The sequence below is a fragment of the Salvelinus alpinus genome, chromosome 27, assembly GCF_045679555.1.
Source record: "Salvelinus alpinus chromosome 27, SLU_Salpinus.1, whole genome shotgun sequence".
Lineage (NCBI taxonomy): Eukaryota > Metazoa > Chordata > Actinopteri > Salmoniformes > Salmonidae > Salvelinus > Salvelinus alpinus.
Window position 1 is genome coordinate 24435442 of NC_092112.1, and position 23507 is coordinate 24458948.

At 43.8% G+C, this 23507-nt stretch overlaps 1 protein-coding gene across 3 annotated transcripts in view; it reads left to right on the forward strand.

The window, feature by feature from the left end:
• Positions 1–276: 276 nt before the first annotated feature.
• Positions 277–23507, forward strand: part of LOC139556207 (tyrosine-protein kinase Fyn-like) — a 70695-nt gene continuing 47464 nt past the window's right edge. For 2 of the 3 annotated variants that reach the window (XM_071369840.1, XM_071369839.1), the window contains exons 1-2: positions 277–461; positions 14505–14570. The gene's annotated coding sequence lies outside the window, so the exon portion shown is untranslated. The remainder of the gene's footprint in view (positions 462–14504; positions 14571–23507) is intronic. The other variant, XM_071369838.1, reaches the window with a different exon arrangement.

A 23507-nucleotide genomic window follows, 5' to 3' on the forward strand; every position in this document is an offset into this window, starting at 1 on the left:
GAAGTAGGCCTACTTCATCCCTCCGTCTATTGATGAACATTCATTATGGGCAGCCATGTCTTGACCTAGTCTAGACCCAAAATTAATCTCATGTCATGGAAATACCTCTAACGCAATAGTCTCGCAACCTCAATACTGTAATGTTCAAAATGCCTAGCCTACTGACTTTATGGCTACCGAACCTGTTTACGATCCGCTGTTCCTCACTACTAGTAGCATTCTCCCATTCTATTGGCTGGTGGTGTTGTCAATCACTCCACTGGTCCCGTTAGTTTCATTGTGGCCCTGTAAAGACAACGCCATCATACTTCATACTCAGCAGCTATAGCGAGTGGGGCAGCTCGAATATCATACAGGATTTATGTAGGCTATTAGGTTATTATTGTCACAAAAACATCAAGCGTCTGATCTTCAACTGCAATGGAATACATTCGTTCGGTTAATTAGACGCCTTCGAATCGGTAAGGAACCATTTGTCCTTACTATCCTGTTTCTGTGTAATCGCACCTATACCAATGCGAAATGAATTACTTAGATTTTATCTTTATTGGATGGCATAATGGATTTAATTTGTGTGTTCTTATGGATAACGCATTTGCTCTCATGTCTGTAGGGTAGCTGAGATGTTACAAAGCATATTTTTCATATATATCTTTATAGACTGCCTTTGCCATGAGAACAGACCAATTGCATTGGCCAATTACAAGTATCCTGGCCTCGATCCTCGAACGCCGTTATGTCATGTGTAGGCCTATTCATTAGAAATAAAATCTATGTGCTGTGTCTGCAAAAACATTCAACCTTCTTGAGTGCCTTGTCGCATTCAGAGGCTTGGTGAATTTGTTTACCATGATATAGTAGTGATAACCCTCTCCGTCAACATGCTATCTCATTCATTCTTAAAAGATGGCATCATGATGAGGGATTCAATGTAGCAAATGCTCCTACACTTAGAAAAGGTGCTATCTAGAACCTAAAGGGGTGCTTCGTCTGTCCCCATGGGAGAACACATCCACAGAAGGTTCTACATGGAACCCAAAATAACCCTTTTGGAACACATTTTTCTAAGAGTATTATGTAGGGTAGGCTATATAGATTTTTGTTGATTGGTTTCTATTGATTTCTATTTTATATGGCGGAGGTTTATATTCAACCAGTCAACAAGCTTCCAATAACTTGGTTGTGAAGACCATGATCATATGCTCCTAATGTATGCCAACTTGTATTCCTTCCTTTACTATGTGTTCATCACGGCATTTGTTGATGACCTACTTTTTCCATTGCCTTAAGTCAGAAATATGAAATCAAATAAATGGTATTTGTCACATGCACCGAATACAACAGGTGTAGACCTTACAGTGAAATGCTTACTTACAAGCCCATAACCAACAATGCAGTTTTAAGGAAAATACCTCAAATAAAATAAATAATGTAACAAATAATTAAAGAGCAGCAGTAAAATAACAATAGCGAGGCTATATACAGGGAGTACCAGTACAGAGTCAATGTGCGGGGGCACCGGTTAGTAGAAGTAATTGAGGTAATATATACATGTAGGTAGAGTTATTAAAGTGACTTATGCATAGAAAATAACAGAGAGTAGCAGCAGCATAAAAGAGGGGGTGGGAATGCGAGTAGTCTGGGTAGCCATTTCATTAGATGTTCAGTAGTCTTATGGCTTGGGGGTAGAAGCTGTTTAGAAGCCTCTTGGACCTAGACTTGGCGCTCCGGTACCGCTTGCCGTGCGGTAGCAGAGAGAGCAGTCTATGACTAGGGTGGCTGGAGTCTTTGACAATTTTTAGGGCCTTCCTCTGACACCGCCTGGTATAGAGGTCCTGGATGGCAGGAAGCTTGGCCCCAGTGATGTAGTGCCTTGTGGTCGGAGGCCGAGCAGTTGCCATAGCAGGCAGTGATGCAACCAGTCCGGATGCTCTCGATGGTGCTGCTATAGAACCTTTTAAGGAACAGTCATTCAGAATAACACTGCTATTTGTGTTTATTTCAAATCATCTTAATTACATCAAGTGAGTTGGATAACCTACTCAAATAGATACTCCTGAGAATATGCAGTATTTGAGAATAAACCAACCCATTGTTGTGAAATTGGTTGCCACGTTCCTTTGATAATTGGGGTAAATTGCGCTGGTTGACCTTCACATCCTTCAATACAATACTAGTTATCCTTCCCAAAATCTACTCGTGCTGAATGCACATGCTCTTTTTCCTCTGTGCAGGTCAGAAAAATACTAACTGGTTGTTATTACATAGGTCTATACATTATCATTGTTGCATTATGCTTACTGTCCCAAATAGGAGTACAGAGAGCATGTCTAAGGATTTGTCTTAGGAAACGCATGTTTACCGAGTTCCAAACTACCTCTGGAAGCAACATCAGCACAGGAGCTGTTCGTCGGGAGCTTCATGAAATGGGTTTCCATGTCCAAGCAGCCGCACACAAGCCTAAGATCAACATGCGCAATGCCAAGCGTCAGTTGGAGTGGTGTAAAGCTCGCCTTTATTGGACTCTGGAGTAGTGGAAACGCATTCTCTGGAGTGAAAAGAATCACACTTCATCATCTGGCAGTCCGACGGACGAATCTGGGTTAGGCAGATGCCAGGAGAACGATACCTGCCCCAATGCATAGTGCCAACTGTAAAGTTTGGTGGCGGAGGAATAATGGTCTGGGGCTGTTTTTCATGGTTCGGGCTAGGTCCCTTAGTTCCAGTGAAGCATACAATGACATTCTAGACAATTCTGTGCTTCCAACTTTGTGGAAACAGTTTGGGGAAGGCCCTTTCCTGTTTCAGCATGACAATTCCCCCGTGTAAAAGCGAGGTCCTTACAGAAATGGTTTGTTGAGATCAGTGTGGAAGAACTTGACTGGCCTGCACAGAGCCCTGGCCTCAACCCCATCGAACAACTTTAGTATGAATCTTCCCCGCAGAAATGTTCCAACATCTAGTGGAAAGCCTTCCCAGAAGAGTGGAGGCTGTTATAGCAGGAAAGGGTGGACCAACTCCATATTAATGACCATGATTTGTGAATGAGATGTTCGACGAACAGGTGTCCACATACTTTTGGCCATGTGGTGTATATTTGGTACATTTCCTTTATACCCTGTAGGAAAGTTTGGTCAAAAACAGGTCAGAAATGTTTTCTGTTTTTCTTTTTGTGTATTTTATTGCACAATGCACGTTTTCTTGATGTAGGTTACTGGTTTGAATAGAGAGTTTTCCGGTACATAGCTGATGCCGGTACTATCTTGTCTATCTTGGTTTCCTCTTCAAGTTGCTTACTGCTTCACCAACATCCTGCACTTGGGCTTCATATCATATTTGCTTGCTCTTTATTATTGATGTGAATAACTCTCACAAATAGAAAAGGTGCAATTTGTGATCGTTTTCTTCTCCTATAGCTAAGAATATTAAGACATCGGTGTCACGCCCTGACCATAGAGATCCCTTGGTTCTCTATGGTGTTGTAGGTCAGGGCGTGACTAGGGGGGTGTTCTAGTTTTTTCCTATTTCTATGTTGGTGTACTTGGTATGGTTCCCAATTAGAGGCAGCTGATTATCGTTGTCTCTAATTGGGGCTCATACTTAAGTTCTCCATTGTTCCCACCTGGGTTGTGGGATATTGTTTGTGTTTGTGCTGGTTGCACCACGTAAGTCACGTTTTGTTGCTTGTTTTTGTTTGAAAGTTTCACTTAAATAAAGGATGTGGAACTCAACACACGCTGCGCCTTGGTCTGTCTCTTTCAACAACCATGACAATCGGCCTAGGCTTGTACTGTTATTCATATTTTCCGTTGCTTTTTGACCAATGACTCGGAATGTCAGTGAAACTTGCTGATTCGACTTACTGTAAGTCTTTCACAGAAAAGTTGCTTGTATTACAGTTGCAGAATTATGGGCCAGTAATGTTGATTTCATGTATCAGGTATGGATGCATAGTATGATTGTTTGGTGTGAAAAGATGTTTGCAAAAAGCTCCTGCAGTTTTTGTAGGATCCACAAAGGTAACCTTGACAACCACAGAAAGCCCTGGTCATCCTGAAGTATAATCTTCCATAGAAGCCACATAAATACGCAAACTCAACATGGTTCACAACGTTACGGGTTACGGTCCATGTACGGTCTTGTTCTAATTGTTTAGTCCTTGAGGAAGTGCATGAATAGTTTACAGTTTTAATGTCACGTGCACAAGTACAGTGAAATGCCTTTCTTGCAAGCTCTAAACTCAGCAGTGCAGTAATCAACATCAATGTAGCACTAACAATAACAAGGTAGAACAAAAACACAAGAAATTAAAATAAGATATAAGAACACGAGAAGTAAGCTATATACAGGGTCAGTTCCAACACCATATTTACAATGTGCTGGGATACTGGAGTGATAGAGGTAGATATGTATAGGGGTAAGGTGACTAGGCATCAGGATATATGATAAACTGAGGGTGTTTCTCAATATGCATACTACCATGCTCCACACTGTCATGCTCCGAGTGCATTCTCCGACCACGTTCTCTCGAGTACGTTCTTGTGAGGACAAGAGTGTGGAGAATGCATAAAACAATACAATTGAGAAGCACTGGCACACCTACTTTATTACCTCACGCTTCACCTCCCCATTCACTGAACCGTCTTCCAGCCAGGACAATGGCAACAATAGACGAAACAAGATATACACAAAGCAAAGATCTCACTTCATAATTATCAGCCAGATATATATTTGAATTGTAATAATCTAGCTAACCAGCTAGTTAAACAGGCAAAAGTTACCTAAAACTAATGTTATGCAATGTAGATTTTCCATGGGTAGCTACTAATTCTTTGTGGCTATCTAGCTAGCCCTATTGACTTACAGCACCCATTCACTGAACCATCTTCCAGCCACTTTTTTTATTTTTTTTATTTAACTAGGCAAGTCAGTTAAGAACAAATTCTTATTTACAATTACGGCCTAGGAACAGTGGGTTAACTGCCTTGTTCAGGGGCAGAACAGCCAAAATTAACACATGTATTTATTAACGTGTCAAGATAAAATAGCCAACATATGAGATGTAAATAGGCAACATTTCAATCCGAAGTCTGAGTTTATTTCCTCTCGCTTCAGCTCAAATAATGTCCACCATTGATTTCAAGAAATGTTGCGTAATTTAGGTAATTTAACCTGATATTGAAGAGCCATGGAAAGTATTTTTTCTGTGTAATGCAACACAATTCACCACAGCCCAGTCAGTCTGCATACAGTATGTAAGCCCAGTCAGAAAGACAGTACTGTGCTCTTCCTCCCAATCAGTCCCATTCTTCTGCTGAAGAGAGAGCTGCCAAACACCCATGTTGCTGCTCACTGTTGATCCTGTGACAGCATGGTATGCTGCTACTCTCTGCTGTCACACTACAGAAAGACAAAACTGCTCTGAAATGCAGTATATCATACTATACAGTAGGAACTTTGAACTGGCTTTTGTCCATCAGGTGCTTTCATTTGAACTGGGATGCTTTGGTTCATATATCGCCCCAAACATCACATTTGTGGGCTTAATCAATCCAGGACTTTGTTTGGGCATTTTGAGGGTTTGTTGGATGTGTATAGTACACTCCAGCTACTTTGTGCTCCAGTTTGACAATCTGGTTGTGGGGCCACTGTAGTTACACTCTTCTGTGTGACATCCCCTGTCCCCTCACCCTCTTCTCTGACAGCAGAGGCCATTTTGAACTGGCCATGACCAGGAGTGTGTTGTGTTCAGTGCTGATGTAATCACATAGCTTCTGTTCTGAGCCCACTACCAGTCAGATGTGGGCCTCACACGTGGGTCGTCGTCCTCCTAGCCTCAGAGCTCAGCAGTCGCTCTGTGCTGAGCATCAGCCCAATGCTCCGTAGTCACACACAACAACGATGCCCTTTGTCACAAATATAGTGTGGGGAAATGAAACGTATCTCTGTGTGTATTTGACTGTTTTGGTTCAGTTTGTGTGGTTAACACTGACAGGCTCAAATTAACTGCTTTTTACAGATGAGTAAATGTTTACCCATGGATGAATGCAAAGTATGACAGAGCCACGAGGGATGTAAACCCAGCAAAAAAGAAATGTCCTCTCACTGTCAACTGAGTTTATTTTCAGCAAACTTAACATGTGTAAATATTTGTATGAACATTAACAAGATTCAACAACTGAGACATAAACTGAACAAGTTCCACACACATGTGACTAACAGAAATGGAATAATGTGTCCCTGAACAAAGGGGGGGTCAAAATCAAAAGTTACAGTCAGTATCTGGTGTGGCCACCAGCTGCATTAAGTACTGCTGTGCATCTCCTCCTCATGGACTGCACCAGATGTACCCGTTCTTGCTGTGAGATGTTACCCCACTCTTTCACCAAGGCACATGCAAGTTCCAATCCAACAGGTCCCAGATGTGCTCAATGGGATTGAGATCCGGGCTCTTCGCTGGCCATGGCAGAACACTGACATTCATGTCTTGCAGGAAATCACGCACAGAACGAGCAGTATGGCTGGTGGCATTGTCATGCTGGAGGGTCATGTAAGGATGAGCCTGCAGGAAGGGTACCACATCAGGGAGGAGGATGTCTTCCCTGTAACGCACAGCGTTGAGATTGCCTGCAAGGACAATAAGCTCAGTCCGATGATGCTGTCCACCTCCAAATCGATCCCGCTCCAGAGTACAGGCCTCAGTGCAATGCTCATTCCTTCGACGATAAACGTGAATCCGACCATCACCCCTGGTGAGACAAAACCGTGACTCGTCAGTGAAGAGCACTTTTTGCCAGTCCTGTCTGGTCCAGCGACGGTGGGTTTGTGCCCATAGGTGACGTTGTTGCCGGTGATGTCTGGTGAGGACCTGCCTTACAACAGGCCTACAAGCCCTCAGTCCAGCCTCTCTCAGCCTATTGCGGACAGTCTGAGCACTGATGGAGGGATTGTGCGTTCCTGGTGTAACTCGGGCAGTTGTTGTTGTCATCCTGTACCTGTCCCGCAGGTGTGATGTTCAGATGTACCGATCCTGTGCAGGTGTTGTTACATGTGGTCTGCCACTGCGAGGACGATCAGCTGTCCGTCCTGTCTCCCTGTAGCGCTGTCTTAGGCGTCTCACAGTACGGACATTGCAATTTATTGCCCTGGCCACATCTGCAGTCCTCATGTCTCCTTGCAGCATGCCTAAGGCACGTTCACGCAGATGAGCAGGGACCCTGGGCATCTTTCTTTTGGTGTTTTTCAGAGTCAGTAGAAAGGCCTTTTTAGTGTCCTAAGTTTTCATAACTGTGACCTTAATTGCCTACCGTCTGTTAGTGTCTTAACGACAATTCCACAGGTGCATGTTCATTAATTGTTTATGATTCATTGAACAAGCATCGGAAACAGCGTTTAAACCCTTTACAATGAAGATCTGTGAAGTTATTTGGATTTTTTTATTTATTTTGTAATTTTACCCCCTTTTCTCCCCAATTTCGTGGTATCCAATTGTTAGTAGTTACTATCTTGTCTCATCGCTACAACTCTTGTACGGGCTCAGGAGAGACGAAGGTCGAAAGCCATGCGTCCTCCGAAACACAACCCAACCAAGCTGCACTGCTTCTTAACACATCGCGCATCCAACCCGGAAGCCAGCCGCACCAATGTGTCGGAGGAAACACCGTGCACCTGGTGACCTGGGTAGCGCGCACTACGCCCGGCCCGCCACAGGAGTCGCTAGTGCGCGATGAGACAAGGATATCCCTACCGGCCAAACCCTCCCTAACCCAGGTGACGCTAGGCCAATTGTGCGTCGCCCCACGGACCTCCCGGTCGCGGCCGGCTGCGACAGAGCCTGGGCGCGAACCCAGAGTGTCTGGTGGCTCAGCTAGCACTGCGATGCAGTGCCCTAGACCACTGCGCCACCCGGGAGGCCGTTATTTGGATTTTTACGAATTATCTTTGAAAGACAGGTCCTGAAACTGGAACATTTCTTTTTTTGCTGAGTTTATGTTGACTTGTGAATTTAAGCAATCATATGTTTCCCTCCAGGTGAATCCCCCAAGCATCTTTGTGTTGTTTGTGCTGTAGCATTTTCACTTTAATGCTATGAAAGTGAAAGGCCTGTGTTCACTTCTATAAATCTCGTAGACTCCACCCCAAAATCACTGCCGCTTGGCCATTGTTGCAGCAATATCATGGGATTAAATGATGTGTGAAACTAATATGCTTGCGTGAAAGCCTGTCAAAACAAGGTTGCCTCAGGCCTATAGAGATGGCCATCTTGGGAATTTTCCTTCAAAGGAATTAAATTATCTGCAACTGTTTGTCTAACATCAAGTCCCCAGATCCAGAGGCAGATTGTATCACACACTCTCCTTATCAACACACACATACATACATCACTTCTACCTGTGTGTGTGTGGCTGAGAGCAACAGCACCGAAGCAGGGCTTCTCCTAATATGGTCCTCAACGGTTTCCATTTTAATATTTCTCTACATTTAATCTCGGCACTCCAATGTACCTTTCATCTTCAATAAAGGCCAGTATTCAGGAGCTTTGCAGTGTAATGGCACTCTTCTGTGCAAACAGACAAGACTATATTTAAAATTATATTGCTAAATAAGTACATGGATTCTACCAACCACCATCCCACACACTCTTACCAATGCACACGTACTGAGGCAGCAATGGTAGAGTTCTCTTACAGATTTCCGCCATATGCTGCTGTCTGCAGAACAAGCCAAATCTTCATATGATCTAGGTCACGCGTCAAACTCATTCCATGGAGGGCAGTGTCTGCATGTTTTCGCTCCTCCCTTGTACTTGATTGATGAATGAAGGTCACTAATTAGTAAAGAGCTCCCCTCAACTGGTTGTCTAGGTCTTAATTGAAAGGAAAAAACAAAAACCTGTAGACACTAGGTGTCACAGGTGTAGAGGAGTAGGCAGTCGCAGGTTTAGAACTACTGAATTTATTTAAGCACCATAGAACAAAGCGGTACGACACCCAAACGCTGTTGTGCTCAAAATATAGCTACATAAACATAAAGGCACAGGGCGAACCCAAAGTGCAAAATATAAAGTACTCGGGAAATAGGAGAAAACAAGTAACATGTACAATGACCGACAAATGACAGAGGGAGTATATATACAGTGATAGAGTGAGGATTGGAACCAGGTGTGTGTAATGATGACAAGACAAGTCCGGGGTTGATGAGTGAAGGGCGTTTGCCAGCAGTAGGTTCGGCAGCAGCTAGAAGGTCGGCGATGCCGAACGTGGATCATCAAGGATACTGTACTATATTGTTGCGCTTCATTCTTTGTTGAATGGCAGGCCGTTTTCTCTCTGTCCCTCCTTCCATCGAACCCCAAAGGTTGTGCATATGAAATAATATCAGTATAACATGTTGTGGGTGGTGAGATTGGGTGATTGTGTACGTTGTGATATGCATGACTCAAGGAGGACTCAATATTTTTTCATAACTTTAAAGGTAGACTCAGCGATATGGCATAGATGCAGAAAGTAAACAGTACAGTGGGTCAATTCGCGTAAGAACTAAGAGTGTTGAAGCGCGAGGCTCAACATCTCCGCGGTTTTGGTCCCGTGGCTACCACGCTGTAAAAGCATGAAGCGAATCCGTGCACATGCGCAGATACTGTGTGAGAGTGAAGCGTTGCATCTCGCTCATCTCAATATCTTCAGTGCTGCTCGTGGCAACGTCATTTCGCCGAGTCTGCCTTTTAACACTGATAAATGGTAAACATTTGAGTGGTTTATTGCATTTCCCTCGGCAGAATAAAGTATGAATCGTGCCGGTGCTCTCCCCAATAGGAGAATGAAAAGAGTTTACAGAACAATATGTTTGCTAATTTATTAATGATATGTTGCCCTAATGTTAAGTGTCTGCATTTTCAGGGGGAAACAAAAGTGGTGTGTTTGTTTGCTGTATGATTGTGTCCCGGGAGTTTTTATGCATCTTTATCTGTGTTTGATGTCATACATTATACATTTGTGTCACAAAGCCTCTGTTCTTTTTTGTCAAAATATTTCCGTGTGCTCTAAGCAACTACTGCTGCTGTATCAAAAGCAATGGTACACTGCATTACAAAGAAGCCATTATGCATTTATGAATTTCAGTGAGAATGTTGTTCATGCCACATTTGAGCAGATTTTCAACCAAGATATAGACTAGTTAACCGGGAACGATTGGGATATAAGCAGATAGACTTTTAGGCATACCCATTGGACTGCAAAAATATGAAGCAATACTCTCCCATTTCAACATAAGTTGTGATATACAGTAGTAGTACAGCAGAACTGTATGGCAGACAGCTGCATTGAAGTCAGTTATACAGTGTCTTAGCAGTGCCTGTCTGCCCTCCATTCTGTATCACTCCAATAATACTGTATAGTGATATACTGGTTTACAGTAGAACAGTAAAATGGTATAACAGGTAGCAGTTATACTGTGTCTTTGAGTGTAAACTCTGAGTCTACATATGTTGTCTGTATATCCTGTTTATTGTGGCAGCACCACTTCACATAGTCAAATTCCTGTACATGCAAATGTATTTGGCGAATAAAGTTGATTCTGAGTGGTGCGTGTCTGCCAGCCATGCTCCCTGCTCCTCTCTGTTGCCTCTCTACAGTGTCATTTTTCTGCAATGCTGATGCAGCTGCTGCTGGCTGGGGGGCTGACAAAGGGGACGTTTGCTCATCCTGGAATCACGAAGGCCTCCTGGCTGGCACACCAGGCCTAGTTCCTCAGTGTGCCCCATTCAAATTCCCCCTCATTGCCAGGGGATAAAGCAATATTGACCGAATTATAGAGCTTTACCTTTTAGGAAGCCCTGATAAACATCAAAGGGGACATTTTTAATGTTAATGTATTTATCTTTAATTAGTGTAGTGGGAGAACAGCAACAGAGCTCAATGTAGTAGGGGTTTACTTCACACATGCTTCCTCTGCAAGTTATTTTGAAGGAATCTAATTTTCTCATAATTGTGTTGTGTATTCAGTATTGACATTTGCAAAGTTCCCCTGGTCTAGGTTAATGTGAGGTCTCATTGTAGTAGGCTACAGTGAGTCTTCATCCAAAATGCCATTCAACTCTAACCTTTCATTCATTGTGATCCATTGCCTCCACTATGTTGGTGAAATCCTCCTGCACTGTACATTTGAGGCATCCTGCCCATACACATCATCCATGGAGCCAGAGCAGATATTTACAGTGAGGATGTTTGTCCATGTTAATCCACCCTGGCTCTGTCAGTCAGATATTGAGTCCCAAATGGCACCACGTTCCCTATATAGTGCACTACTGCCCCAATGGCTCTGGTCAAAAGTAGTGCACTATTTAAGGAATAGGGTGCCATTTGGGACGCCCCCAGAGAGCCTCTGTGTGAAGGCTGTCTGCTCATATACATACCTGACCTGTCAACCAAAGCCCAGTCTGTGTAGTGGGGACTGGCTGAGGAGTGGTGGTCTTTTCTCGTGTTTAGTGCCAATACCATAACTGAGATACTGCTGTGTGATTATTATGTCTATGCAAGACATGCAATTATTGCACAGGGTGTACTGTAGATACTGCTGCTATTGAAATGGCAAAGTGACTAGTCCCTTGGCCTTTAGAGGTAAGCCCTGAAATTAACTTGGTGTGCGTTAGAGATGGTAGATGTAGGAGTATGAGATCGGCCAGGGCTGTGGCTACTGTCCCTCAGGCGGCATATGGCGTGCCCCTGCTTAGTGCCTACCCAGCAGGCTGTGCATGGAGAGCTACTCCCCCTCTGGGGAGTCAGTCTATCAGCCCTAGCTATGTGCTCTGCTCTCCACTCATCTGGCCCAGTAAAGAGCGACAGTAAGAATGACTGAGCTTGTTGTGCCCTGACAGTCATGTGATCTGTGTGTGGCTGAATGACTCCCCCCACAGGCCTCAGCCCCAGTGCCATTATGTTTTATTGGAGGGGCTGGGGATGAAAAGAGAGCCAGCTCTGCTCTGCCCCTGGTCCCTGGACTGCGGCTTCACTCACTCAGAGAGCACGGCCTGCTGGGAGCTCGTCGCCATGGCTGCCCAGTGCCCAGACAGACAGAGACAGAGGGAGGGACAGAGACAGAGGGAGAGAGGGCAGAATGGAGAGAAAGAGAGAGACCACAGAGTGGACACAGACATGAGGAATGGCTAAATGACAACTTTCTGCTGGTGTAGGGTGCTGAAAATCACGTTTTACTTCCACATATAGAGCAGTGTATTTTTGGGACTCGCTCTCAGTTTCATCCAGATATACGCCCAAAATAGGATAGCTCAGCAAACCTCTCAATTTGAAAAAAAATAACATTTTTAGATTGGTGTCTGGCAGAACAGAATACTTCTGAATGAGGGTACTTGCTTTTTTTGTCCCTTTGTCTCCAAATGAGACTTTTAATTGTTTGCAGGTTTTGCCAAAATTATATCCTTTTACATTTGCATGCCATTTTATCCTTTATATTGTATACCAGCCTATTAATAGCTATCTCAGCCATCTGCCTGTGATTTCTACACTATAACAGGATGGCTCCAATATGTGATGTCATGCATCACCCAGAACAACAGTAGAGAACAATGGGTCAAGGAAAGTCTGAAGGAGGGAGAATGTCAAACCTGATTATTGCTTGTCTCTACTGGCCCATTCTCTGTTCTCTTCCAGCAATTTCTGTCTATCTGTCTGACCAGCCTCAGTCAGAGAGAGGTAATCAACTACTGAAACTGCCTCTCATATATCTTACCCACCAATTTCCTCTGGCCTCAGTATCTAAATCAAGATATATTCCATTTAGTCTGATTGTGAGTTTTCATTAGAAAAACTCACAATGTGTCTACACTATTTGTAGTACAAAATGAGGGGTGCGATTCAAGTCCATTTGTATGTGCAAGCTACATAATGACTGCCTCAGTTGCCTCGTACCCCTGCACATAGACTCGGTACTGGTACCCCATGTATATATCCAAGTTAATCTTACTCATTGTGTTTTTATTCCTTGTGATATTATTTTTCTATTATTTATTTTGTTTCTCTCTGCATTGTTGGGAAGGGCCTGTAAGCATTTCACTGTTAGTCTACACCGGTTGTTTACCAAGCATGTGACAAGTACGATTTGATTTGCCTGCCAGAATATTTAGACTATATACAAACTGGAGAATTACACACAGAAGACCAAGACTAAATATTATCTCATGCTTATTCTTATACCGGTTACAACAAAGTCAAAAACAGTTAACAGATTCAGATAGAAATGCATGCATTTGATGAACAGCTCTCTGCTCAGAAGTCGACTTTGTGTGCAATGAGTTATAACAGATTTGTCTGTGGAAAATCGGATTCTGTCGTAGATAAAGTACATTTAGTCAATGTAGCTAACCCCTTTCCCTATGGGCACGATGACTCCACTGTGAAACATTAGTGTCTTCTCGTTTCAAAGTGCTGGCAGGGCATGGTGCATTTGTTGTGTGCTGTTTTAAGTGGAGATTGATTTGTGTGCAAGTTCAGCTGTTGTATTTGCCTGTAGTAGATGTTTGGTTAGATGCAGTTTAGGATCTTATGCACAACAAATTCATACAAACATATTGTACGAATTGGATTCATAACATATCATTACACTTCTTTTTGGGTGGGGGGGTGACGTAGTACACAATTGGATGACGTAGTACACAGAGAACGGGGACCTAATTTGGCTCGTGAGCACCACTTTCAAAACTACTGGCTGAAATTATACAACCGTTTTGGAGCATCACTTTAATGTTGTGCAAAAGGTTATGGTTCTTCAAACCTTACCATCTCAGTTTGAATGAATTGTTGCAGCTATATGTTTTTGGGGTGCTTTTATCAATTATTGCTGTGATTTCTACTGAAAGGCTGCAGTGGACTCTGTCTCTGTTATGAAGCCAATATTTCTACTTGCTGGATGAAGGATTACTAGATACTTAAGTTGTTGTAAGTTACTCAGTAAATAGGTTAATAATTGCTTAAAGCACACTTTGCATCATCCATATGGTCAGTAGTTATTCCAAGTATCAGGAGGCAAAGCTCTGTAACACCTGTATGCGGCTCTTGATTGAAGGATACTTGATGAAAAACACTCTCATTCAAGCTATTTTAGATAATACTATTTCAGCTCAGAACATTGAATGAATTAAGCCCCCCAAATCCACCTACCTGGTACAGGAAATATACAGAGAGAAATGAGGCCATCATACAGACAGATTTTTTTTATTAAGCCTGGCACCTAGAGTGTGTCCCACGCTGCAACCTGTTGTTTATCAATGGACAGATATTGAGGTCACGGTTCAACAGAGCACTGCCTGTCACAACTTCCCAAGGCATTAGCTCTGAGGGCCAGGGCTGGGGCCGGGGCGGAAAATGAAATAGCAAGACCCATTTTTTGAGTGACGCTTACAGTAAATGAAAATTGGCTGGCACACACAGTTGATAGTCATGTTTTATTGAACACTATAAATGAATAATTAAATGTTTTTCTCCCCACAGGGCCTGTTTTCGCAGTACACAAAGCAATGTGGAGCAAATAAAGATCCTGATACACTGAAACCAGAGGTACGTACCTCAGCGCTGCCTGCCACAATAATTACAGCTCACACAGCAGACGGGCTCACACACACACACACACACACACACACACACACACACACACACACACACCAGCTGGCCACCGCTGGTCTGGAGTTTGTGCTACAGGCACTCCTGCTGTCCACAGCTACACTGTCTGTCTTTTCTACCTCTACAAGTAGGATGTTACAAAGAGCACTCATAGCAAATGTGTGTGTTTGTTGTTTCTCCTGTACAATAGGTGTCTCCCAGCTAGGCAGCAGGGCACTAGTGCCCCTACACTAGCTCAAATCTCAGGTGACCAAGTCAGGAAGAGAATATTCAGTAGTGTCCCAATTGTGTCACTCTCTCACTGTCTGGGCTATGTAGGGTGAAAAAGGCATAGGATGTTTTGGCTTGACTTAATGGGATCTCTCTCTCTCTCTGTCGCTCGCTCTCTCTCTCTTCTCTCGCTCTCTCCCTTTCTCCATGCTGTAAGCTAAAGCTCTGTGCAGGTCAGCCCAGAAAATCACTCTACCAGTAGGTTCATCTGGTGTCACAGAGTGCACATACATGTGTTCTTACTGTCTTTATACAGTTGAAGTCTGAAGTTTACATACACTTAAGTTGGAGTCATTAAAACTAATTTTTCAACCACTCCACAAATTTCTTGTTAACAAACTAGTTTTGTCAAGTCGGTTAGGACATCTACTTTGTGCATGACATTATGAGATTGAGATTATTTCACTTATAATTCACTGTATCACAATTCCAGTGGGTCAGAAGTTTACATACACTAAGTTGACTGTGCCTTTAAACAGCTTGGAAAATTCCAGAAAAGGATGTCATGGCTTTAGAAGCTTCTGATAGGCTAATTGACATCATTTGAGTCAATTGGAGGTGTACCTGTGGATGTATTTCAAGGGCTACCTTCAAACTCAGTGCCTCTTTGCTTGACATCATGGGAAAATCAAAGGAAATCAGCCAAGACCTCAGAAAAAAAATTGTAGACCTCCACGAGTCTGGTTCTTCCTTGGGAGCAATTTCCAAATGCCTGAAGGTACCACGTTCATCTGTACAAACAATAGTATGCAAGTATAAACACCATGGGACCACGCAGGCGTGGGACCACGCAGGCGTCATACCGCTCAGGAAGGAAACGCGTTCTGTCTCCTAGAGATGAATGTACTTTGGTGCAAAAAGTGCAAATCAATCCCAAAACAACAGCAAAGGACCTTGTGAAGATGCTGGAGGAAACAGGTACAAAAGTATCTCTATCCACAGTAAAACGAGTCCTATATCGACATAACCTGAAAAACCGCTCAGCAAGGAAGAAGCCATTGCTCCAAAACCGCCATAAAAAGACAGACTACGGTTTGCAACTGCACATGGGGACAAAGATCGTAGTTTTTGGAGAAATGTCCTCTGTTCTGATGAAACAAAAATAGAACTGTTCGGCTATAATGACCATCGTTATGTTTGGAGGAAAAGGGGGAGGCTTGCAACCTGAAGAACACCATCCCAACCATGAAGCACGGGGGTGGAAGCATCATGTTGTGAGGGTGCTTTGCTGCAGGAGGGACTGGTGCACTTCACAAAATAGATGGCATCATAAGGGAGGAAAATTATGTGGATATATTAAAGCAATATCTCAAGACATCAGTCCGGAAGTTAAAGTTAAAGCTAGTCGCAAATGGGTCTTCCAAATGGACAATGACCCCAAGCATACTTCAAAAGTTGTGGCAAAATGGCTTAAGGACAACAAAGTCAAGGTATTGGAGTGGCCATCACAAAGCCCTGGCCTCAATTCTATAAAAAATGTGTGGGCAGAACTGAAAAAGCGTGTGCGAGCAAGGAGGCCTACAAACCTGACTCAGTTACACCAGCTCTGTCAGGAGGAATGGGCTAAAATTCACCCAACTTATTGTGGGAAGCTTGTGGAAGGCTACCTGAAACATTTGACCCAAGTTAAACAATTTAAAGGCAATGCTACCAAATACTAATTGAGTGTATGTAATCTTCTGACCCACTGGGAATGTGATGAAAGAAATGAAAGCTGAAATAAATCATTCTCTCTACTATTATTCTGACATTTCACATTCTTAAAATAAAGTGGTGATCCTAACTGACCTAAGACAGGGAATTTTTACTAGGATTAAATGTCAGGAATTGTGAAAACTGAGTTTAAATGTATTTGGCTAAAGTGTATGTAAACTTCCGACTTCAACTGTTCTGAGCAGTTATCCATCCAGCTTTCTCACTGTCTTTCTGTTTCTTCTTCACTAGTGACATGTTTTCTATTTTATCATAATACTTGTCTTTGCATGCTGGGCGGTTCCTGTCCTGAGGACCAGACAGTGACTTCGATGCTATCAACATCCAACAGCACTCTGTTCTCTCCTCCTGAGGCAAGTCTATGGATGCATCCCAATTGGCATCCTATAGTATTCACTACTTTTGATAGTGCACTAAATAGTGACCGCAACGAAGTGGCTTTCTTCTGCTTTGCAGTGAGCTCACTTGTTTTGTGAAAATCAGCATAGAGCAATCAGCATAGCGCTCGAGCCATGCTTTGGCCCTGTCAAAAGACCTGCACTCTGCAGTTTCTTCTTCCTGTGTGAGGAGCGCAACATAGGCAAGCAGGCAGACAAAGAGGATGGATTGTGGTAGGAACCCCGCCGGCCAGTCCGAAGCAACAATACAACAGGCTATAAATAGAAAGGAAGCTTTTTGGGGGGCAACCGGTTTCCACTTGGCAGAGTGGTGGGGTGCAACCGGTTTCCACTTGACAGAGTGGTGGAGGGCAACCGGTTTTCACTTGGCAGAGTGGTGGGGGGCAACCGGTTTCCACTTGACAGAGTGGTGGAGGGCAACCGGTTTCCACTTGACAGAGTGGTGGAGGGCAACCGGTTTTCACTTGGCAGAGTGGTGGGGGGCAACCGGTTTCCACTTGGCAGAGTGGTGGGGTGCAACCGGTTTCCACTTGGCAGAGTGGTGGGGGGCAACCGGTTTCCACTTGACAGAGTGGTGGAGGGCAACCGGTTTTCACTTGGCAGAGTGGTGGGGGGCAACCGGTTTCCACTTGGCAGAGTGGTGGGGGGCAACCGGTTTCCACTTGGCAGAGTGGTGGGGGGCAACCGGTTGGTGCACAAGGATTTCTTCTTCCAAGAACCAGCTTGAAGCTTCCATCGGGCCAGCTGAGTATTCAACAGACATAGCAGTTGCATACATCATGCAGGCAGATGCACAGCTGTATGCTACTGTTCTGTTATATACTGTGTGTATGCTCTCTCTCATACATCTACAGTAAACCCATGATATGGTTGAGCTATGGCAGATGGTTTGTAATGGAGTTGATGAAGCAGAGAGAGTTGTGTGTGGATGTGATTGTAACGCTTGTGGTCTGAGTTGAGATTGTGGAGAGAAACAAGGCAACATGGCGGGCCAACCCTGTGACTCAGGCTCTGGAGAGTGTCTATGTCCCAAATAGCACCTTATTCCCTACATAGTGGTCAAAAGGAGTGCACTATGTAGGGAATAGGGTGCCATTTGGGAAACAGATGGTGTGTATGAAGTAGTGGTGCCTGTCTGCCTGGTGAGTCATGACATGCTGGAGTCATCAGGAGCTCTGCAGTGGTGACATCATGGCTGCTGTGGCTGAACCTAGAGTGGTACAAAGTCACTCTCACTGGCACACTGTCAGTGGAACTATAGACAGTGGGAGTTTATGGTGGGTGTCGTGTGTGTATGTGATGGTTAGTGAGAGCTGAAAATGAGTCAGTCATTCTAGGTTGTTCCATGCGAAGACCTCCCATCTTTCCGTCCCGTTTTCTTTCCTTGTGTCTTTTTCATGGTCTAATGACGAACCTAACTGAACACTGTTCTTCAGTATGCTTGGTTTTTCATAATTGCATCACTATGTCTTTAGGCCCTTAACGATGAGTATTAATTATCTGTTTTAATTAGCTACTTTCTCACACCCCTTTATTTCACCCTCAATGAATAGCTGTGGTGTGAGCTTGGAACAATGTTTCTGAATTCTCAGAGTAACCCTCAAAAGGTTGTTGTTACACTGTGGTTGACTGTAAATCAGATTAGCCTGAGACACAGCAGGCTGGGCTGTGGTGGTAACTGCTAACCTATTTTAGCTGCACTCCATTATGTTGGCACATCTGTTGACATTTTACCTCCACTTTTTTAATTTTTAACCTTTGTTTAACTAGACAAGTCAGTTAAGAACAAATTCTTATTTACAATGACGTCGGTGTGCTGACGTTTAAAGCTCATCTCCTTCTAGTTGCATCGCTATCGCTCTTTCGAGGTGCAGCGGTGTTAAAGAAACATGAGACCTCTCTCTCTCTCTCTCTCTCTCTCTCTCTCTCTCTCTCTCTCTCTCTCTCTCTCTCTCTCTCTCTCGCTCTCTCTCTCTCTCGCTCTCTGGATGAAGGAGAGAAGTTTAGCAGCTTAATGATCTCTGACTCATTCAACCTCTCTTTACTTTTCCTCAGTCTATCCATCTTATTTGGTGGAGGCAGGTCTGAGGAACACACACGCACACACATGCACACGCATGCACACGCATACACACACGCGCATAAACACACACACACATGCACACGCATACACACACACGCATAAACACGCACACACAGACACGCATATACACATACACATACACACACATAAACACGCACACATGTGCAGGGTATGTGTGTTTGGCTCCAAGGGAACTTGGTTATTTATGCTGTGTGTCTCTGTTTTCTCTGGATTTGTCTGTTTGTTTGTTTGAAGTTAACATGGTTTAGAGTTTAGGAACTGTCTCTGTAGCTGCTGTTGCTGCACTTAGATGCTGACTGTGATGGGGGAGTGCTCTGCTCTGCTGCAGGATGTGTGGGGCTGGGGCAGGAGCAGCCCCCTCGTGTGTGTGTGTGTGTGTCTGTCAGGGATTTCTGGATTTTTTTTAAAGCTGATAAATTAAACTGTTGCCGGACAAAATGACCCAAAAAATAAAATCCCATTGCCAAATAATGCTTTTTATTAATTAATGGAAATACCAGTCGAAGGAAATAAACGCAGCAAAGAAAGAAATGTCCCATTTTCAGGACCTGTCTTTCAAAGATAATTCGTAAAAATCAAAATAACTTCACAGATCTTCATTGTAAAGGTTTTAAACACTGTTTCCAATGCTTGTTCAATGAACCATAAGCAACGAATGAACATGCACCTGTGGAACGGTCGTTAAGACACTAACAGCTTACAGACGGTAGGCAATTAAGGTGACAGTTATGAAAACTTAGGACACTAAAGAGGCCTTTCTACTGACTCTGAAAAACACCAAAAGAAAGATGCCTAGGGTCCCTGCTCATCTGCGTGAACGTGCCTTAGGCATGCTGCAAGGAGACATGAGGACTGCAGATGTGGCCAGGGCAATAAATTGCAATGTCCGTACTGTGAGACGACGCCTAAGACAGCTCTACAGGGAGACAGGACGGACAGCTGATTATATTATATTATATTGGCCTGTGTGTGTAGTGGCAGACCACGTGTAACAACATCTGCACAGGATCGGTACATCCGAACATCACGCCTGCGGAACAGGTACAGTATGGCAACAAGAACTGCCCGAGTTACACCAGGAACGCACAATCCCTCCATTAGTGCTCAGACTGTCCGCAATAGGCTGAAAGAGGCTGGACTGAGGGCTTGTAGGCCTGTTTTTAGGCAGGTCCTCACCAGACATCACCGGCAACAACGTCGCCTATGGGCACAAACCCCCCGTCGCTGGACCAGACAGGACTGGCAAAAAGTGCTCTTCACTGACGAGTCGCAGTTTTGTCTCACCAGGGGTGATGGTCGGAATCGCGTTTATCGTCCAAAGAATGAGCGTTGCACTGAGGCCTGTACTCTGGAGCGGGATCGATTTGGAGGTGGAGGGTCTGTCATGGTCTGGGGCGGTGTGTCACAGCATCATCGGACTGAGCTTGTTGTCCTTGCAGGCAATCTCAACGCTGTGCGTTACAGGGAAGACATCCTCCTCCGTCATGTGGTACCCTTCTTTCAGGCTCATCCTTACATGACCCTCCGGCATGACGCCACCAGACATACTGCTCGTTCTGTGCGTGATTTCCTGCAAGACAGGAATGTCAGTGTTCTGCCATGGCCAGTGAAGAGCCCGGATCTCAATCCCATTGAGCACGTCTTGGACCTGTTGGATCGGAGGGTGAGGGCTAGGGCCATTCCCGCCAGAAATGTCTGGGAACTTGCAGGTGCCTTGATGGAAGAGGGAGGTAACATCTCACAGCAAGAACTGGCAAATCTGGTGCAGTCCATAAGGAGGAGATGCACTGCAGTACTTAATGCAGCTGGTGGCCACACCAGATGCTGACTGTTACTTTTGATTTTGACCCCCCCCCCCCCCTTTGTTCAGGGACACATTATTAAATTTCTGTTAGTCACATGTGTGGAACTTGTTCAGTTTATGTCTCAGTTGTTGAATCTTGTTATATTCATACAAATATTTACACATGTTAAGTTTGCTGAAAATAAATGCAGTTGCCAGTGAGAGGACTTTTCTTTTTTTGCTGAGTTTACATTTGACCGTCATGCTATAGGGTAATTTGCATAATTTAGTGGAATTATATTGGTCTGTGTGTGTTTTTGTTAGTCATCATGTATCTGATTTATCCAACACAACTCGTGCACAGCATACAGAGACTATTTTGAGCAGGATTTCTCCTGCAGCTCCTCAGCTGGTTGTTTTGGTGCATGATTGTTTTGGTGCATGATTAAAATAGCTACTATTTTTATTTTCTATTTTCTTTTGAGTTCCATATGAAACCCTTTACACAGAGGGTTCTACATGGAACCCAAAAGAGATTGTTGGAAAGATTTTTCAAATAGCGTACTGTGAGGAACTTTAGTTTTTATATACAATAATTCGTACAATGTACTCAAAGTACAATGTACTTTCGTACATTTCCGCAAAGTAGGCCAGGTACTCTATACGTGCTCAGGTTAGCGTGCTCCCTCAACATTATCAGGACAGAGAAACCAGACACATGCTCATTGCCCACATGGAGCACTCCACACAAAAGACAATTTAAAAAATGACAAATCTCGTAATGTCACGTCCTGACCATAGAGAGCCTTTATTTTCTATGGTGGAGTAGGTTAGGGCGTGACTGGGGGTTAGTCTAGTTTATATTTTCTATGTGGGGTTCTAGTTTTGTTTTCTATGTTGGTGTTTGGTATGATTCCCAATTAGAGGCAGCTGGCTATCGTTGTCTCTAATTGGGGATCATATTTAAGTAGCATTTTTCCACCTGTGTTTTGTGGGATATTGTTTTGAGTTAGTGCACGTAGCACCTCTGTAGTCACGGTTCGTTGTTTGTTTATTGTTTTGTTTTGCTAAGTTTCACTTTCTAATAAATTATGTGGAACTCAACATCCGCTGCGCCTTGGTCCGATAATTATTCCAGCGAACGTGACACGTAAATTATGGTTCAACCAAAACTTGTTTCTCACAAGTGTAGCAGGTTGGGAACTCTGCAAACAACGTTTCCACTCTGAGAATGGTACAAGCACAAAGACAAGTGAAACCTCCCCTTATTCTTGTCTCAACATTGTCAATTATACTTCATACATATTTTAGATGCTTTTCACTGACATCCGCAACTCAATAATCAGCTAGGCCTATTGCCACGTGCGCTGCCTAAATTGCGGGTTTCCCAAATAGTCATAGGCCTATGACCTTGCGATTTGATACAATCCACAGCGATTTGATACAATCCACAAGTAGCTAATGGTTCTTGATTCCTCTGTGGCCAAGTCAAGTATTAAAAATTATTGTATTGATTTATGTAAAGACAGGAGTAATTATGTCATTTTGGCAAGTGTATTTTTTAGTTACTTCCCTATAGGAACCACCGCTACGCGTTTTCTCTTCTGTTCTATTGCTTTTCATATACATTTTATTTCGTTGTCCAGAAGCAAAAGGCACAGTCCTTGTCATATTAGCAACCTATCCTAGTTGTTGCATCTTTAGATTCCCCCTCTTTATAAGTTTCTAACAGGGAACCGCTATCAGGTGCACTGTTTACAACGGTGTTATCCCAGGTGCACTGTTTACAACGGTGTTATCCCAGGTGCACTGTTTACAACGGTGTTATCCCAGGTGCACTGTTTACAACGGTGTTATCCCAGGTGCACTGTTTACAACGGTGTTATCCCAGGTGCACTGTTTACAACGGTGTTATCCCAGGTGCACTGTTTACAACGGTGTTATCCCAGGTGCACTGTTTACAACGGTGTTATCCCAGGTGCACTGTTTACAACGGTGTTATCCCATGTACACTGTTTACAACGGTGTTATCCCAGGTGCACTGTTTACAATGGTGTTATCCCAGGTGCACTGTTTACAACGGTGTTATCCCAGGTGCGCAGTTCAGAATGGTGTTTTCCCGTGAATTGCACTTTGGCAAATGTTAACCCTCAAGGATTGTGTGACCTCTCTGACTGATGGGGACACGTCACACTCTGGGTTGTTAGTTTATATGTATGAGAGAGAGGGCTGTAGGCTTGCGGCCATATTGCCTTACTGAACACAATGTGCTCATTACAAGTGGAGTTGAGCTGACCTGAGCGTCACTCTGCGCAGATTTTATTGGCCAATATGAAAAGGCATTGACGCATGAATCAGAGACCCCAGGGACAATGATCGCTGCCTTTTCTTCATTGTTAAGGTTAGACTTACTGCACCCCCTGTTGAGAGGTGTGACAGGTATGTTGTGAGAGGAGCTGAAAAAGCCTTAAAGTGGCACTCCAGTCTCCTTTTCACCCAATTTAACACCTTTTAACCTTACTTAAAGCTGTAATCCTTAATGGTGAAATGGCCACGTCCGTTTGCGATATTACAACAGCAAAGAAGTTACTGCAAACAGCAACCAC